Raw genomic sequence first — 14,301 nt, 5'->3', positions numbered from 1 at the left:
ATTTATTTTTCTTTGTCGGTAAACCACAGCAATGATAAGTCACAAATAGTGTACGGGAACAAACCCAGCAGAAGAAAAAGGCGACAAAACCACAGAAGTTTAAAACGTGCATGCGATGCAGATTTGAAGGCTAGGCAACGTAGATGAAAGTAAATTAAGCATGGTCATCAAACGGTAGCCACTTTAACAAGTCGAAATTCTGCCACTGCGAATGACTACAATGCAACCGCCAACCAATCAGAACAAGTTATAAGAGGCAACCGTCCAATTGTGACCCTTCTAGCCACTAGCGTACGCAGGGGGGGGCCATTGGGCCATGCCCCCCCCCCCCCTTAAAAATGTTTTAGTAGTTAACAACGTAGATTAAGGCATTTAATATGTTTTGGACTGCACTGTCAGAGCAATTAACAATGTTGTTCTATAGACTAAGCTAATACGAAATACATGGCCCAATCCACCAACCCCACCCCAGGTATGCCAATGTGGCATAGTGTTCTGTAAGCCTATTATTGTGAGAAAAAAATGGATAAAGTCTAAACTAAAACCATACTGGGATATCATGAAGACGTCTGGGATATCAATGGCCAGTGGCGTAGCCAGGGGGGTTTGGGGGTTACAACCCCCCTTTGGCACGCGTGTGACATCACGATATTGAAAATCATGCCTTCAGTCTCTTTATGCTTGGGAATGATGCTTAACATTCAAACATCTCAGCCAGGAATTAGCAACTAGAAAACATAGAGACTTTAGCTTTATTTCCGAAAAATGCCGAAGAAAACATGATCTTATCCTTTTGCTATGCCACCTGACAGCACCATTTTACAGGAATATTCATACCCACATTTTTGTTGAATATGCTCTCAGAATGCACCAAATTCAAAGTAATTTTTAAAATTTTCTGGGAGATGCCCCCCAGACCCCCCGCCGCTGGGTGTCCTCTCAGGCAAAAACGCTGTCGGGCTTCGCCCGCCCTTGTCAAACCCCTCCTTTACAAACAAATTTATGGCTTTACGCTACTGTCAATGGCCCCCCCCCCCCCTTGACAAAATCCTGCGTACGCCACTGCTTCTAGCACTCATCCAGAGAGTTAATGCTTGTTTTGAACTTTATTTGGTAATTACAGAAGAAAAAGAGCAATAGCAGTGGTGGGAATTGAACACGCGTCAATAAAATGACTACATTCTAGCCCTAACCCCTAAGCCAACCAGCTGACAAAAATCCATCACTTAATTTGTTTTCTATCATCTTCTTTTCGCAATTTTTTACGTCACTTAAACTGTAGCTTGTGATTGGTTGGCGGTTTCATTCTAGTCATTTTTAGTGGCAGAATTTCGACTTGTTAAAGTGGCTACCTCATCAAACCTAATAATTTAAAATAGAAGAATTAGTTAAAGAAGCAGTTGGATAAACATACCTAAAGCAATTAGAAGTGTGCCAGTTGATGAAGCCATGTGGGGACAACTGAACCGTACAACCAATTGTTCCCGACAATTTTCACCAAATTAAACGTCATATAAAAACCGTTATGGTCTACTTAACCTAGCTGGCATCTTACGTCATGGAAATTGCTAGAAAATGTCCAAATATTGCACCATCGGTCGTAAGACCTGATGAAATATTGCATCACTACTTTTGAACACCGGTTTGAATTGCGTGACAATGTCTTTCATTATTGCGTCACAGTTACTGTCTACGTGCATTTGAGATATCGCAAATTATTCTAGTCATTCGTGAAATGGTTGCTTGAGAGTTAGTCGCACATTTAACTGTTTGCTTAGTGCTTGCCAGCTGGATAAAATTTCCATCTTTTGTCTAAGTAATCTGTTCAGTAGTGACAAGTTTTAGTGGTGTACGGCGTTGCATCCAATTTCGACAGCCAGGTGGCTAATTTTACAGAAATACAAATTTGAATAGACGTTTCGAAGGAGTGTTTCTTTTTCAGTCATTACATACAGACGAACGGATCCGGGAACTTTATGTTACAATTGTCCCACGAAGAGATTATGGTTTACCGCTGTGACCACCAATACAAACAAAGAAAAAATCAAAACACGAGCATATAAGAAGGAACATGCGGTACTGGGCTTATAATACAAAAAACTATGTTGGCTGCAGTCTTTCTCGTTTAAATAAAATGAAGTATTTTCAGCAACGACAGGGGAATGGTTTTAAAATTGGGATAGGAATCAATAACTGACATTTAATGGCAAGAGTGGGAGAGCATTTGAATTTAGCTAATTTGATAATCAAATCTTTCAACCCAGGACTCAACAGGCAATTATTTGCTAGCGGAGCCTCCTATTTTTTAACAGATTTTGATTGAATTGTCACGAATTGCTTCTCGTTTTTTGTTTTCTTTACTTTGTTTGCTTCTCGTATTTCTGCTTTGTTTGTGCCACTATCTCGTGCTGTGCTTCTTTCCATCTTGCATAATCTGCTTGAGTCCTTTTCTGAACAATTAATTATTAATTTTTCCTCTTAAAATTTATAAATACTTCACATGTTGTGCTGCGTAATTTTTCAGTTATTATTTTGTGTGAGCTATAGTTAAGCAAGTTTCTCAAATGTTTAAATTTGATCATATTTTTGCTGTGATAGGCTGTATTCTTGAATTCTTTAGTACCGTAATATTTCTTTTAAAATACTTTTCTTATAGCCTTGAAAAGGGCTGTATGACTAGCCGAAAACGTTAGCTTATTGTTTTTTATTTTTATGATGTTAAATGTAGTGTTGTTGCTGAGTTATGTCTGTTTATAATAACTGATGGGTTTAAGAATTTACATTAATTATTATTTACGCATGTTATTAAGGTGACAATAAAGATGAAAAACGCACTACTGAAGATGATATGAGAATGGTCTTGATGGCATGTGAGTGACTTTGGTGTCGTTGACGGATGGAAGTTTTTTTGGACTTTTTTGAAGTGAATTTTCAAATAAACTGATAAAGAGGGATACAGCTTCATTGTTGTAGTAGCCTACTCTTGTTGAACAAATGTAGAAGTAACAGAGAGTCATTGCCTAAAGTTCTTTGAACTAGTAGCCTACAATATACGTAGTTTGATTGACTAAAGGCGTAGGCCTATTGCGTTTGCAACATATTAGCACCTAATAGCAGTCTATTGAAATTGAACAGTTTTAGATGGTGGTGGCAAATGTACGACAGCGACAGCTGTAATAAGCTAGACAGATACTTGATGTCAAAAGTAGTATGGCACTTAAAAGATTAAGTATACAGAAGCGATATTAACTAAATAGTACACGCATGCTAATCAGCTTGAATTTCTGTTCGCAGATGGGTTTTCAGTTTGCTGTAAAAAAATGAAAAGGTTTTGATTTCAATAATGTTTTTTGGGGGAACGTTCCAGACTTTAAGTCCACTGAATTCGATGGATTGTTGGGTTAATTTTCTGGAGTAAAGGGAAGAAAAAATCGATTGCTAACTTACTTGATTGATTCTTTACCCTCGGACTTGGAAAGCTTCTTGCAGAGCATATTCCTTGCAATTTCGCATACTTGCAGAGGCTTTGAATCAGGCTGGTCGCAAATTTTTTTCCCACGTACTTTCTGTCTCATTTACATATTTTGGTAAAAATTTGTATTAAAACCGTGTGAATGCAACATTTTCTCGTTGGCACGGTTGGTTCAGTGGTTTCATCCTCTGCCTAGTGATCGTGAGAACGATGGTTCGACGGCCATCGAAGTCAAACTTTTTTTTTCTTTAATTTAATTTTTGCGGTGCACAAGAGCTTTTCAAAAAAAGTAGGGTTAGAGAAAGCTTATATTTTATTATCATTGCAGAATTTCATTGGCAAATAGTTATTTCGCAATCTGAATCAACCACTCTCTCAAAACACTTTCGGAAAATCTTACTTTTACAGTGACTAGAATCAATGAGACAGAAATCTCGTGGGAAAAAAAATTTCGCCTGCCGGGGAATTATTCCATCCATTAAATGTGCTGAATAGAGAGCAGTTCTTGGAATGCGTTGCTCAAGTGCACACCTCGTTTGTATAAAACCACAGAATTTTATTTAAGTAGCCTATAATTTTATTATTAGTGTTTGCAGTATTTTTGCGCATCATTCCGCGCCAATAGCTCAGTTGGTTAGCGCGTGACTTCGTGAACGAAAAAGAATCAAGATCAAGCGGCGCTGGTTCAACTCTCGGGGTGTGCGTTTGAGCAACGCATGTTCATTCAGCGGCATCTCATGAATGAAATAATTCCTCGGCAATAACATTTCACCAATCAGATACTTCACTCTGTCAATCTCGGTAACTGGTCCTGCGTCAGTGATTTGCAGTAGGGTTGGGACCCCGGGAAATCCCGATCCCTGAATCCCGGGTTTTAGCTCATTTTTTCTTGTCCCGATCCTCGGATTTCAAGAAAACATCTACAAAAGCTGATGTAGCGACATATTGCCTCCTTTGTATTATTTTGGTTTTAAAGCAGCTTTACAATATCAGCTGGTTGTCTTGAACACTCCACATTAGTGTTATTATAATGCCATTATGGCAAAACAATGAACTACGCAATCGCTTCTGTCGTAGCATTAGTGCAACTGGGTATCGTAGTGTAAGAAAGACAGTTGTGCCATTGTGCTGTTAGTGTATAGTTTCTGTTACTTCTGCCCAAGCTTTTTGCAAAGGAGAAATTAAAATTTAGCTTAGAATGGCGAATTTTAATGATGTAAGTGCAAAGAGAAAATTCGAGGTGGGGTAAAACTTTTTGTATTGTAAATCTACGGAAAAAGTAAAATGGAATAATTCCCCGACAACAACACTTCACCAATCAGAAAACTTCACTCTGCCAATCTCGGTAACCGGCCCTGCGTCAAAGCCTCTACAAGTATGCGAAACTACCGTACCAGGAATAACCTATCGAGGTTTTGTCAGTCTGAAGATAAAGATTTAAAAACCAAATCAAACCAGGATCAGCTTGGTCATAAAATAAAGCGTCAGAAAATCGCTGCCCTGGCCACGAACGTTTTTCAAAGATTTTCTCAAGCCCAACTGTTGAATTGGATCGAGTCTCTACTAAACAGTGTAAAGAGACCATTACAGAAGAATAGTAGCCATGACACTGAATTCTGAAATAACTTTAGCTCAAGAGCTGCATGCTTTCGTAGCAGAAGATTAAAGTGAAGAAGCACAAAACTGTGATATCGGCGCTCGAGTAATGCAAAAAGAAATGCTGCTATATGCAGCTAGCAAACAAGGCCAGAAAACCTGAACGATTTGTATTGAGCATTATAAAATATTAAGTCAACATTTGTTGAGGCTGAACGTGCATTTTCAGCCCTTGGATATTTTGCCCGCAAAATCCATCCGCGATCTGTGTGAGTGTGGCAAGGAGGAACAAATTGCAGACCACACCATCTGTAGGCCTAACTGCACCATCTACCATGCGCCAAATCGTGTGCGTGGTCTGTTTGAAATGGATGACAAATAATTTTTCATTCAGGCACGTTTTAAACCTTTCAAGGTTTTGCCACCTTTTCCCGTTCGTTAACGTGCTGGTAGGTTTATATCGATTTTTGTAGTTAGTATCTTTTTTGTCCCGGACGCGTTAATGACGAAAAATAAAATGATTGATTGATTGATTGAAATCAATTCAATGGCTGCTCGACTCCTGTCCAAACATCTAGATTGCGTAGCCGCCAATGCCCAAGGGTAGTAAAAGCAGAGCTACTCGACCCCTGGAGTGGCGAAAAAGGTTCAAACGAAGAAGAAGACAGATGGAAAATGAACTTCTTAATTTTTTTTTAACCGCAGTCTTTTTTTAACCATAGAATTGATTCTATTTGAATAAGCTTAACTGAAGATGATCTAGCACAGGGGTGGGCAAAGTTGTTCCAAGAAAGAGCCGCTTGCGGATAAACTATAGCCTAAAACCGGCGAGCCGCAAAATCAGTTGATACAAAATAGCATAACAGCGATAAAAACACAATGATTGTTTATCCATATCAGTTTTGTACTTGATTCGCTAATCTCTGAAAATTTGGACGATAAGTTGTTGCAGTTTTATTAGTGCAGTTTTATTGTGGAGTTTTATTGAATTTCAGTCATTTATTATTAACATTTCACGAATAATTGTTTTGTTTAGATGATTTAAGATATTTTCCTGAAGAGGGCAGAAAGTTTTGCCGAAAACGTTTGAAATTATGTATTTATTTCATTTCTGTATTAATTTTGAATTATGCAATTCAATGTTATAAGTTGTTATCGATTGTCTGTCTGAAGTTGTTGATGCCGTGCGAATTCTTCCAAGTGTTCATTTGTCAAGGTTGCACGATGTTTTGAATTAAAAAAGTAATAAATTCTTATAAAAATGAATAAATAAATTCTGGTGCTACTTCTAAGCCTCAATTAATTTGCTGCTTAGCGACTTTATGAAACTTCCAATTGTTGCTGACTGAACGCAAAATGAACCAGGAGAGGCACAATGTTGCTTTTGCTACGTCACAATTCTATTGTTTAACGTTTAACAATGGCTACAGTAAAAGAGAGATTCCTTTTTGATCTGTGTATTGTATTGGGTGCAAATTAGATTTTGAAAATAGTGTAAGTAACAAATTTTAATTTTTACAAACCGATTTTTTCGCCTCTGTCAATGTGCCGCCCATGGCTCGAGCCATGCCTGCCATACCTTAGGTACGCCACTGTTTGGTTGAATTCGCGAGAGAACATATTTATAAAACATAAACTTAATTTCTTTTGTAATATTAAGACTCAATACAAGAGCCACAAAATTTATGTTGAAGAGCTGCATGTGGTTCGCGAGCCGCAGTGCTAGATTCTAGCTGATTGAAATCGATTTTTAGCTATATATGATTGAACTGACTTGTGTGAAAATAAATTTCTTTGCATTACAAGACATGTAACCGAGTCCTTCATATCAAGCATTGTTGTGGGTTTGACACCTGTCAGAAGATACTTCATTTTCTTAATAAAGTCTTCCATAAAGTCTAAAATGTTTGTGGAAACGCTTCAAGCTACCCGGCGCTTAGCAACGTCATATTTTGTTTTTTACTATGCATTTGAAACATCCGCATTACGTCACACACTACAAGTAGCTATTAAGTAACGTAGGTATTGAAGGGCCAGGCAAAAATAATTCAACTGCAGCATGAGCCTATATTGTACAAAAACAGTAAAAATGAAATGCAGCTGTTTTCCTTTCTTTTAGTGTCATTGTAGTTTGTGAAAGCCTATTGATGCTTTGCCAAAAGGCACCGAAAAAAAACATAACCTTAGGCAATGTGTTCAGTTCATGTGGTGAGACATGTGGTTTATTATTCGGACTAATGTAAGTTGAGTTGTTTCAAAATGGTTGATGTTAGTCAGGGGTGTTTGTTTGCTGATGTTAAATTAATTTAGAAATAGACTGATTTGCTGTATGGGTTTGCAAAGGAAACATTGAGCTTGTTCGGCTCAACATATTTGTATGAGCAGATGTTCTCGCTTATGAACTTGAACCTCTTGAGATCAACTTCCACCTTCGTGATATTTTACGCTTGTCTATCACTAACTTCAAACCAGACTTAACCTGAGTAAGAAGTATAGAAACCAAGACGCCAGTTTCATCTTTCACATTAACAAAGGTGTGTTTTACAAACTTTTTAGATGTGTTGATTTTTGATGATAAAAAAAACTCATAGTCCTATAGCTTAACTTATCGTGTCCCATCATATGTGTACAAAAAAATACTTAAACCTGCATATTGTATGAAAATGACATTATACAACAAGCTATTGCTTCAATCGCCTGAGAAAATTTTGGACACACCCCGAAGTTGGTAAACATTGGGGGATGCAGATCTAACTGACTACTTGAAGGACATTTATTCAGGCTAAGAAATCTTTTTAGAAACCTACCTTATTCCTAGTGACTTGACGTTGTACCTTTCGAGGAAGTGAGCCTTAACGCAATCCTGATTACTGAATTCGTTAGCATTTACTTGAGAAAGATTGTATTAATGAATTAAACTTGTGTTTTTTATTGCAATGGTGGCATAGGCTAAAGACACCAATCTGCAGCAAGATCGTAAATTAGTGCACAGGTAACAGTATATGATAGAGACCTTCTTGAAAGTAAGTTTAGAAATTTTTTTATAATTTTTTCCATATAGGCTATAATTCTCATTTTGCTGTTTTAGGATTTATAAAAATGCAAAATTTGAAAACACAGATTCCAGAACTGTTGTTCAATCTTTGCTGAGTCCATGAGGCAAGAAAAGAAAAAAAATGCATTTATTACTTTGGGGACCTTTTTGTTGAAGTAGCCTAATAATTGCATTTAAATCGCCAAACATTTATTCATTTGTAACTTTGTAAAACCTTTGAAAATTAAAACTGGATTTGATTGATCAAAGTTTATTTGAACAGAAATAATGTGTCTGTATTTTATTGCATTTAATTATATCTTAAACAGATGCTTGACAATACCTTAATAGAATTGAAATGCATTATTCAAAACACAATACACTAACAGACTAACTAAATTCAAAGTTTTCAGCAAGAACTTTTTGCTCTCATCAGGAAATGTCTAGTACATCTAAACGAAAAACAAATAACTGTAAATAATGGTAATGACCAAACAAATAGCTGCAATATGCACTGAGCTGAAGTACCCAGACAATCGAAGAACAGATACTAAAGGCGTTAAAATTTTGCTGTAGCATATGCTAGAGTGTAATCACAAGGCAAGATAGCGAGCGGTTACAAAAGACAATCTGAGTAAGAAATTATTACATGAAGCAAACATAATCTTATATAAATTTAGTAAGAAAGATGCCCCTCTAGCGAATAACTAGCCTACTTGTTGTGCTGAGGTTTGTATTGTTTTATTTGAAGTGCCATGTGAATTTTGGTTTCAAATTCTGATTGACACTTTTGAATTACCAGTACTTTAAATAAATCTGATGTAAAATTGATGTCATAACAGATACTGCAGTCATATGTGTGATCTTTAATTGCTTTGTGTTTGTTGATATCTTCCAAATTAAGTTGCTTCTTTGCTCTTGTAGCCAAATGTATTGTAAAGACATATTTCTTTCGCACCAGTCCTTGGGGTTTGTGGACTCTCGGTTGAAAACCACTGGTTTAATGCATCATCAAAGGCACATTCTTTGCAATAAACATTTGCAGTGAACTTGCAATGGATTCTGTAAGTCAAGAAAAACATGTTTAGTTTGTGCAATTAACTAAATATCTTGGTGTGGTTAACCAGTTATTGATAACATGTTGTGTGACGATGGTGATATAAAAAGACAAATTTGTATCAGAGCTTTGTATTGTGCCTCTAATAATGTGCCTTCATTGGTCAAGCATTGTATATAGTCTGGACATAAACGAGCTGTGTTTCGAGTTTATTGCATGCAGCTTTATAATTTACACCTGTGGACCAGTGTTTCTTCTAAATGGAAAAAAAGAGTTGAAGGCTGCCTGCAATAAGGCACATAGATGCGTATTTGGTTTACATAAATATGAAAATGTAAGCACTCACCAAGTTTATTGTAACGTATTATCATTTTCTGCTACGCTGCTCAGAGTCCGAAAATATCCTAATTTGTATATATCCTGCTAATTTGTAACCTGCTTAAGGCTGATGTTCGTTTAAGGTCGAAATTTTACTTTATGTAGTAATAAAGTGTCATCACCCTTGTCACAATCAATGTGCAGAGCCTCGCGTCGGGCTGCTTTGCGTCTTGACAGAATGTGCTGTTTTCATTATGGAATTCTGGTGCGTTGTGTTATTATCGGTTATGACCTGAAGTAACCTCTGATTGAGAAATTTGTATTATGTAACGTATTTCTTGAATCATCTGTAAGCATGCAAATCTAGAAGGTTCTGTTGTTTTCCATGATTTCTGAGCGTCGTTTGTCATGACGTCATAAGGTTGTTTATCAGTAAATGTCCGATTGCGAAATCGTTATTATGTAAGAATCTTCTTGCGGACGTGACCTTCTAGAGACTTCTGTTGTTTACCTTTTAAATGCTACGTGACCGAACGATGGTTCTTTATGATGTAACCTTCTCGAAGTTACTGGACTGAACAGCCAACTATAAATAGTGGTGTAGTTTGTGTAATGTTTATTCTGAGATTCTGAGATTATTATTATGGGAGTTGTATTATGATGAGTTGGTGATGAGAGTTCATTATTGTAGTAGTAGCAGTTGTTAATAGACGCAAAGATTATTGTTGATCGAGAGTGGAAGTATTGAATACGAGTACTGTAAAGCAAAGTTGATGCTAATATAATTTCTGATTGAAATTAGAATCGTATGAGAAGCTGTGAGTGGATCACGTTAAACTCGATCAATAGTCGCAAGCATTGGAATCTATTGCTGTTTACTATTACTTTGATTAATTGTTGGAAGTGGTGAACCATTCGTTGGAGTCCTTCAAGCGTTTTTATATATCATTTCACCAGTAGAACTATCCGTGAATTTAATTGACTGCTTTTCGGTTTGACCCATTAAACTACGTCATTGAACCTTTCCAAGTCTTTTTCCTGGTAAGAGATAGAAAGAAATCGTGACAACCCTGAAGCTATGTATTCTTGTACTGCCTATGCTTATGTTTGTAGTCTTTCACCCAGGATATGTGTAGACTTTTTTCATGTTACTCCATATGGATGTGTAAGTAACATGCATGTCTGAAGCAAGACAAATAATAAATACAAGCATAATAAATTTAACTATTGGTGGTATCAGCCGATATGGATTGTGAGCAGGTGTTCAGTGGAACTTGGCTGATACTGAGAGACTGCCAAACACTATTTTAAAACTTTATGATCCATTTGGGTAGTAATCACAAAGCTGCTTATTTTTAAATTTTGAATGTAGTAAAACCTCACCACAACTACATATTCTTATAACATCTCATCTTAATTGTATGTGCAGCAGTTTTGCAACTTTGAAACCCACATTAATAAATATGAATTTTGTTTCAGCGTTAGTGATCTAAATAAAACTCATTCAAAAGAATCTTTCGCCTCCAAACTTATTTTAGTATATATTATATACATTTGATGTAATAGACATCACAGGTGAAAAATTTGTTTGCTGTTGGTGTGTAAAAAACACTTTTGGGTCCATTAATATATATTGCATCTTTTTTGTGTTAACAATTGAGAATCCTTTCAGTTATGATAAATAAGCCACAAATGTTGATGGCTTTTTTGAATGTCTAGGGAAATAATTATAATATGTAGTAAAGACGTAAAACGGTAAGACATTGCTTGTTGCATCTTTTTATTTGTAATCAACACATTTTTGTTATTTTTACCAATAGCTTCTTTTTATGGCATCTTCATCTAGGAGATTCTTATCTGGATTCACAAATTACAGTGCCGGCAAAAAGTTTAGAAAGTTTTGGAAAAAAACTTAAAAATCAGATTAATATGTTTTTTTTTCATATTTTAATTATTAAAACTTTTACAAACGTTATCATATATTGAACACGTTCAATACGCACCAAATTGTATCATATGTAGTGTACTAATATTTAGTGTGATAACCTTTGTTTTTGATGACATTTTGAATAGGGTGGGGCATGGAGTCTGAGAGGTTTTTGAACCCATTTTCGACAATATTCATGCACCAAATCTCTGTAATAATTCGTTTTAATTCCTCCAAATTTCTTGGATTTGATCTAGAGACTTTCTGTTTTATCAAAGTCCACAAAGCCTCAATTGGATTCAGGTCAGAAGAATTTCCTGGCCATTTCAGCACATTTACACCTTTGGTCTGAAACCACTTTATAGCCGCCTTAGCTTTATAACGTGGTGCAGAGTCTTGTTGGAATGTCGTACATCCGTGAATGTTCATAAAAGTCAGACGATGAGTATCTAGGACACTGATGTAGCGTATGGCGTTCATTGTTTGACCTTTAGGTAAGAAATAGAGGCCCTCTCGGCCTTGACTGGAAAAGCACCCCCAAACCATGACAGACGGAGGGTGCTTGACAGTTCTTGGATGTACCAAAAGTTTACTGGTGAAAATCCAAGAGGTATTTGCACGTAGAGTCTATAGGAGGCAAACTGCAAAAAGGTTAACTCATCCAAAAATCCGTGTCTCTAGGAATTATAACAAATTGTTACAGAGGTTTGGTACATGGATATTGACGAAAATGTGTGAAAAAACCTCTCAGACTCCATGCCCCACCCTATTAAAAATGTCATCAAAAACAAAGGTTATCATGCTAAATATTAGTACATATGATACAGTTTGGTGTGTATTGAAGGTGTTCAATATATGATAAAGTTTGTAAAAGTTTTAATAATTAAAATATGAAAAACAACATATTAATCTGACTTTTAAGTTTTTTTCCAAAACTTTCTAAAGTTTTTGCCGGCACTGTAGATGTAACATAATTGTAATCACACTCACTTCTTGCTTGACCAGAAATGCGGCATATTTGGTTCAACATTCTTGTGTCTATTGATTTTGTTTCACATATTGTTTTCCTGTTTGCTTAGTCCTGGCAAATCAAGCAGAATGTCTTTGTGTTCTTCAGGGTTGTATCCACATGAGATCTCTTATACTAACTCAATGTCTCACTGTTTTTCTAAAATGAACAGCTCATAGCAGCTTGAGTGAAGGTTGTGTTATTACAAATCTTTCGTATTTTATCGGCATGGAATGTGGATACAGTTAATCTTATCTTATGGCACTGAAAATTGATATCTCTGGAATGCTCACATTGACCATTATCATAACATAACAGGGACAAAGGTAGCTTATAGACATACTACTACACACATATTGTACTTAAAGTTTGACTATCGTTTCTAGCACTAGTTGCTACGTTCATCTGATGAAATTGAAAGTAAAATTAACAACAAACAACAGATGAACGTAGCAACTAGTGCCAGAAACGTTAATTGTCCTGATGAACACCCAAACTTTTCAGTATTCACTGAAGTTCGACTATATGCTTTTGTGTAATTGCATTTGTGTTAAAAGTTATTCCTCTCTGGACTAGTTTAGTTGTATTGGCTAAAATTTATCTTTATGCTCTGTCTAATCTTTGTTGTCTTCAATTTGTTATTTTGCAATAGCCAGGGTACTCATTTGGATAGATTTTGTATTTAAAACAAACAATTTGATACAACACTTTTGACATCTTGCAGTATAATGTTGTACGTAGACGACATAATTTGCTTACTCAACCCATACTTCAGTGGCGTGCACAGGCTTTTGTTGCTGAGGGAGGTGGCATTTGATATAATTTGACATATTTGATCAAGAGTAGCCTAATGCTACATTATAGTCTGATCAAGGTTTGAAGTATATATAGGGTAGCCTAGGCTGTCTGTTGGTGAAATATAAACTCCCACGCTCTTGATGTATGTCACTGTATTTACTCATTGAATTTCAGATAATTGATTATGAGTGTAATTGGACACACCGAATAGCACGTAAATGACCGAGCGCCACACCTGAACATTCTGATGCCACAGTGCGCGCACTTATTTGGCAGGCACTTAACTGTCTGCACCTAAAAAACGTAGATCCAGTAGGTTAATCAATGACATATATAACCAACAAAGTATCAGCAGTGGCTTGCAGCAACCAACTCAAGTATAGGAGTAGTTGCTTGAAAAGAGTAGACAATTTAGTTTACCAACACAAACGAGCTACTCAAAGCAAACTTTAGCACTCATCAATACGGTTGCTGTCATCATCATCATTTGCAGCATCTGGTAGCTCACTGCTGAGCAAAGGCCTTCCCTTTTTTGCCAATCTAGTCGATTGTGTGTTTCTATGTACCAGTACCCGATTGTTGTTCCACATTCTTTGCCAATTTCGTCTCTCCATCTTATTTTTGGCTTTCCTTTGCGTTTGTTTTCCCAGGGTGTCCAAGTTGTTAATTTGTTAGTTCCTATCTGTTCTGATGTCTTACTAAATGATCCGCCCATGACCATTTTAGTTTGTTGATAGTTATCACAATATCCCGTAATTTTGTTTGATTTCGAATCCATTCAGCAGTTGTTTTATCTCGCCATAATTCATTCGTGCTATTTGCATTGATCTTAATTTAAGAGTCAACTTGTTTGTAAGATCTAAGTTTCGTGCCATATGTACCAGTTGGAAGGATGCATTAGTCGTAGACTTGTCTTTTGAGAGAAAGGGACAATTTTGACTTAAATATTGAAATTGCTCTGCCGAAGGCTTGCCAACCAAGTTATATTCTTCTTGCTACCTCATTTTCTTTGAGCTAGCAACCAAGCTAAATATTGATCAACTCTTTCGATTGTTTTCATTTTAAAGTGTAATATTACTACCTGCTTCTG

The sequence above is a fragment of the Aplidium turbinatum genome, chromosome 8, assembly GCF_918807975.1.
Source record: "Aplidium turbinatum chromosome 8, kaAplTurb1.1, whole genome shotgun sequence".
Classification (NCBI taxonomy): Eukaryota; Metazoa; Chordata; class Ascidiacea; order Aplousobranchia; family Polyclinidae; genus Aplidium; species Aplidium turbinatum.
The sequence above is the reverse complement of the archived record's forward strand: the minus strand, read 5'-3'. Positions refer to the sequence as shown.